The following is a 6,000-nucleotide window of genomic DNA, read 5'->3' on the forward strand; positions in this document are numbered from 1 at the left end:
CAGCATTGGACTATGTGTGAATCTTGGCTCTTCTCTTGATTAGCCAGGTGGCCTTGGGGAAGCATCTTCCTCTGGGACCCACATTTCTACTTCCCCAAAATTGGAACCCATGGTCTTTTAAGCCCTTTCCATTTCTAACAATCTGTGTTCTCAGCTGCAATATTCTGGGAAGAGGAGGGTGAAATAAACCCCCAGATTTATCAGATGCCCTCAGCAGGCCAGGTAGAGCATCCAAGAATTCAGCTGCCTGTTGTTCCCTCCTCAATCCTATTCAAATTTTTCTCCTTCTCCAAGGCCCAACTCAAAATCCCTCTTCCAGGAAGCCTCCCCTGACTTTCTCAGGCCTTAGGATTCTTTCCTGAATTTTTACATCTCTGACTGTCTTGAACACTGAACCTTGTGATGTGTGTAAGATATTTATAAGAGCCATAATAAGGAATTCGGACAAACTGAGTTTGGAATAGGATGGTAGGCAGCCAGAAGAGGTGTTAGGGAGTCCCTGGGAAGAGGTTTACAGTTTTCTGGCATTCCATATCTGCTATCTCATTTGAGTTTCATAACACAGCTTTGAGTTTTGGTATTGCAAATAATGTATTCCCATTTTACAGAGGAGGAAAGTAAGGCTGAAAATGGTGAAATCACTTGCCCAAAGTTACAAAGCCAGTGAATTGTGAAGTGGAATCTGTCTCGTCTTCTGATTTTAAGGACAAGGCTTTCTCCATGTCATCACACTAAATTCTATGTGATGAGGGAGGCTGATGAGGCAAGAGATTTGGGATATGAGAAGATGGGAAGAAAGGCCTTTCAATGATATTAGGACTCAGGGGAATCTAGGATTTGCAATCACGTATTCTAGCCCCTTACAACTGAGGAAACTGTGGCTCAAAGGATAAAGTGTGTTGACCAACATCACACAGTTAGGAAGAGTACAGTCATAATTGGAGCCCAAGACCTCTGCTTTTAAATCAAGGACTTTTACTTTCCTATTTTGCTAGTAATGGGCAGTATTTCAGAACAGGACTGTGATGGCTCATTGGTCTCCCCAGCTATTCCATAAACCCTCATCCAGGGGCAGGTGCAGAGCAAGGTAAGGCTGCCCAGAGGTGAGGGGCTCCTGCGATTGCTCTGTTCTCCTGGCTGAGCCAAGCTGCTGCCATTTGTGCTCTGAGTATGTAACAAAGCACTTGAATTCTGGCAGAGGTGAAACCTCTTGGGATCAGGGTGCCTGTGGGGAGCTGTGGGAGCTCCAGGTGGCCCACAGCTGTGTGCGATCTCCAGTCTCCAAGGACCAATTGATGCTGGCAATGTGAAACTGCTTGCTAGGACATGTGGTGAATGGGCCTCCTTTGGGGCAATGTTCAGCCGGGCTATAGAAAGGCTTGGCTCAGGGGCAGGCAGAGGAGACAAGAGAATGCAGAATTAGAAAATTATACTAGAATCTTAGGACTGGATGGAACCTTAAAATAAAGAACACAGAATGTGGAAGCTGGGAGAGAACATCTCATCCGGGGCTCTTAATATGTGTATGTGTGTCGTGAATACCTTTGGAAATGAAGTCTACAGAGCCCTTCTCAGAAAGTTTTGAAATGCATAAAATTCGATAAGAAACCAGGATTGGTGAAAATAAAGATGTAATTTGTTCCCATCCAAGTTCATAGTCCCTAATAGCTCTTCATGGGTCTCTTGGAGGTGGAGGGAGATCTAAGGACCCGGCTTAAAAACTTCTAATCTAGTCCAACTTTCTAATTTTATACATGAGGAATCTAAGGCCCAAGGAAGGGAAGAAGATAATCCTACAGTCACACAGTTGTGTGACTGAACTCCTTTTATAATCAAACCTGTTTTTCTTGGCACTATATTATGCTTTATTGCTGTTCAAGTATAACTCTTGGTGACCCCATGGGCCATACCATCCAGGGGATTTCCTTGGCAAAGATTCCCTCTCCCGTTATTATATCATGCTACCTCTCCCTTGAAAATCCCTCAGTAGGGGAAGTTTTTGAACCCAGGACTCTGCCTTCTGAGGCTGCTCCTGGGTTCTGATTCTCACCCTGCTTCTTATTAGTTGTGTGCATAGATCAGCTTGTTGAATTGATTGTGGGCAAAGTCACTTCAACCATCCATAGTTTCCTCATTTGTAAAAACGTGAATTAATAATCAAACCCTTTTGGAGCAGAGATTGATGTCTCTGTGACTTCAGGGAGGGGAGGCCATCCCACGCAGGGGAATTGGACCCAAGTAGGGGAGGACTGTGCCAGGTCACCTGCCTCACTTTCCCCTCCAGAACCATCTGGAAGGATGTAAATCAAGAGGCCTGGAGATGGCTCAGGATGTGGTAGGAGCAGCGATTGCCTGCTCATTCATCACACCTGTGGGACTAATAGCAGCAGTTATGCTACCCTGAGCCACCCAATCAGGTCTCAGTCTTGGGGACCCGCTATTATGGACTCCCTAGTGGTCTAGTGGAGAGAGTACACGTGTTCAATGGAGAGGTTCTGAATTAGTTTGGTGGCTCTGTCTGGTGTGCGGCAAGGTGCAGTCACTTTCTCAGAGTTTCTTCCTCTGTAAAATGAAAGGACTTCGTCTCAATGATCTTGGAGGTTACTTCTAGCTCTAGATCCCACCCTTGCCCCAGTTGCCTGGCATTCAAAGCCCTTGTGACCTTGACCTCATTAAAGCTTTGCTCTAAGGCGGCTCCTAGAAGCAGACCTAGGGTGAGTGAGTCGGAAAGAGCAGCTGCTTTGAAAATCAAAAGCACTGGGCTGTAACAAGCCCAGCTGACCCAGCCGGAGCATGGCCAAGTGTGAGGGAGAGAGCCTCCACCCCCAGCCAAGCGACTTCCTCCTTCTGCTCCTAGGGCCCAGAGGAAGAGAGCCCGGGATCAGCTGCCCGGGACACCCAGCGTAAAGCAGGAGGAGGCTCGGGCACCCAGTGGGGATGCTCTCAGTGATTTTATTAGGCTCTATGGGAGTTTATAGGCTGTCACTGGGACAGCTCTTGGCAGGGTAGAAGGGGTGGGCGTTTGTTGCTCAGTCATGAAGTGTGAGGGGAAATGGGCCACCTTCCCTAGAGGAAAGAAGATGGGGCTGGATTTCCTCATTCATCTTTCTCCCCCACAAAACCCAGCAGAGGAGTCCAAGCAGAGTAGCCACTTAGTGGGTTTGCCCATCCATTGACGTCCCACTTCATCCCTTAATATTGTTGTTTATTTAAAAACTCACTGATTTATGGAGTGCCTGTTGTGTACAGCTCCGTGCTCATATAATGTCTGAGCTAGAAGGGGTCAGAGTATTGCAGATTAGAGTTGGAAGGGACTTTGGAGCTATGCATTTTAAGAATAGGAAACAGGGATAAGAGAGGAGAGACAGAGAGAGACAGAGAGAAGGGGATTGGTTTGGGGTCGCATAGTGACAGGCCCCCGAGACTTCAAGTTATTTATTCATTGCTTTTTCTACTTTATTATCCTGCCTCCAAGAGCAGCCCTGAAGATGCTTCTGGGAGTCTAAGATCTGTATCTTCCCTCAATTCCTCTTGCTCTATTCTTTAGTCCATCCCCCTCTCATCACCACCACTTCACTTATTATTGTCAGCTAAGATTATGTGGAGGTATTCAGTCTATGCCAGAGAGAGACCTGAGTTTTCATGGTCTATAATGAGTTGATAATGAAATTCAATTGGAAGCCATCCCCAGGCACGTGCTCAGCTGGGCTCTGGGGTCCAAGTCCTGTGGGGCCTGGATAGACTATGATTCAGAGTACTGTAATTATAAACAGCTGTGTAGGAAACCAGTTTTGATTTCTGGCTTTGTGGGGTACCTCACCTTTCCTGACCTCCAGGCTCAGGGCGGGCTATGGAAGGCTTTTGTGGCTTCAGAAGCCAGCTGTTCCTGGGAGAAATAGATGAGGAGGGCCAATGACTGCCTTTCTCTGGAGTAAGTGGGAGCTAATCAGGAGAGACGCATCCACTGTCAGAAATTCAGGTTCAGATCTCTCATCTCTGTGAAAATGTGCTCCAGACTTGCCTCCCTCATAAGACCTGAGGGTGTAGCCCCAAGTTTATTGTTGATTAGATGTATGACTTTACTTCCCTTCTTAAAACCCTTAGTTTCATCTACTAAAAAAAAAAAAACTTAGAGTAAGTGATATTTTTCAATTCTGACACTCAAACTCCCCAAGGTCATTTTTGACCATTTATATTCTAAAGCCCATTTCAGCTCTGAAATTCAGGTCTCATTTAGCTTTGGTACTCTATGTTCTTCCAAGTCTCATATATGTTCTGGGGTTCCTTCTAGTTCTGATATCTTATGGTCTAAAGTTCCTTTTAAGCTCTGATAGTCTGTATTCCTTTTAAGCTCTGACATCCTAGCATTCAATAGTGGTGTGGAGACTGGGAGAAGAACATGGGAGATAGTTCAAGGAAATGTCAGTTCCACTGGAAACTTAGGCCCTATTATTACTACAGAAACTTCATGTGACCTATTGTGTATGTGACTTTGCCTAAGAAAAGCTTTTTAGATCACTTCTCTTTCTTGAGTGTATTCTTCCTCTTTTCTTGTTCTTTTTCATGATGATTATTTTTCTTTTCATGAGCATTATTCAGAGGGAAAGTTCCTGGGAAGGGGTTTGAGCCGTGGGTCTTTGGCTTCTTGAGGGGTAGGGTGTCAAACAGGGGAAAAACTCAATCTGATGAGTCCAGGATCCAGTCCAAGTAATAATAAAGAGAAGTCAATTCAATTCATCCACCTTTGATTAAAAGCCATCTTTGTCCTTAATGATAATGGAAACAGACCCTATTCTCAAGGAGCTTACAATCTAATGGAGTAAGGACAAAGGTTTTATAGGTTTCAAGAAGAGGAACATAGGTATAACAGAAGGATCTGGGCTTTGAGACGTTTATGGAAAGAGAGATCCCTATCACTTGGGGGTAATGAAGGAAGGCTTCTCAGAATGTGTGGCCCCTGAGTTAGGCTTTGAAGGAAAAGGAGGAACTTCAAAAGATAGATAAGGGAGAGGGATGAGACAGTCTATTTCTCACTTGGAGGATGTGAAGATAAGAAAAGAGGAATAATCTAGATTAACTGGATATAGAGCACATGAATGAAGAGCTGTTGTGTGATAGGAGATATGTGTCTGTAAAGTTCATTTGGTACCATATTATGTATGTCCTTGAATTCTAAAGTCAGGATTTTATACTTTTCTGAGTAGGTGGGGAATCATTGGAGACTTTGAATAACCAATAAATCAACAAACAGTTATCAAGTGCCTACTGTGTGCCAGGAAAAGAAAATAGTTTGTCTTGTGCCAACTACAGGGGGTATCTCTCTTAGTCATTGCCAGCAAGATTCTTGCCAGAGTCCTCCTTAGGAGAACAGACTGACCTCCTTCACTGTTAAGATGGCCATTTATCCAAGAGCCATTGTGGTTTCAGAAAGGGCCGAGGAGCAGTGGATAGGATGTTTGCTGCTCAGCAATTCCAGGAGTAGAATAGAGGCCGTTGATAATTCAGTTGTGAGGGCTTGTGGGAAATGATGGTCCTGTTTGGTAGCTCAAAGAAACATTAGTATTGTACTTGGAAGCCCCTGGCAGGCTTGCAGGCCCTAGGTGATGGACGATGCTCTTGTGCATCCCCAGGCATCCATGGAGTGAAGGAAGATGTGTGGTTGCTCCCATGCTTTGTGACATGTTCTCAGCAACATTGCCAGACACCTTCCATGAGGACAGAATGACATCAAGGTCAGCTACCACACTGATGGTAAATTATTTAACTTGAAAAGGCTACAAGCCAAGACTAAAGTAGAGGGAGAGTTGGTGCATGATTTTAGGCTCCCAGAGCATTCAATGCAGCTTCTGAAGCTGTGATGCTACAGAGTAGGGATTGATTTGCTGTCACTTGTGCTAATTTTGACCTCATGATTAACTCCAAAAAAACCCACAGGTTTTGTTGTTGAACTTACATGAACTAATAGTGCCACTAGCCAGCACTCTATCAGTTATTTGTGCT

General features: G+C 44.9%; 1 long non-coding RNA gene across 5 annotated transcripts in view; it reads left to right on the plus strand.

The window, feature by feature from the left end:
• The window catches only part of LOC141553643 (uncharacterized), a 53,362-nt gene that overhangs the window by 22,890 nt on the left and 24,472 nt on the right, over positions 1 to 6,000 (plus strand). For 3 of the 5 annotated variants that reach the window (XR_012485569.1, XR_012485565.1, XR_012485567.1), the window contains exon 4: positions 5,631 to 5,732. The exons of the other annotated variants lie outside the window; for them this stretch is intronic. This is a non-coding gene — a long non-coding RNA (uncharacterized LOC141553643). The remainder of the gene's footprint in view (positions 1 to 5,630; positions 5,733 to 6,000) is intronic. 5 annotated transcript variants of the gene reach the window in all.

This window comes from Sminthopsis crassicaudata, chromosome 2, assembly GCF_048593235.1.
Source record: "Sminthopsis crassicaudata isolate SCR6 chromosome 2, ASM4859323v1, whole genome shotgun sequence".
Lineage (NCBI taxonomy): Eukaryota > Metazoa > Chordata > Mammalia > Dasyuromorphia > Dasyuridae > Sminthopsis > Sminthopsis crassicaudata.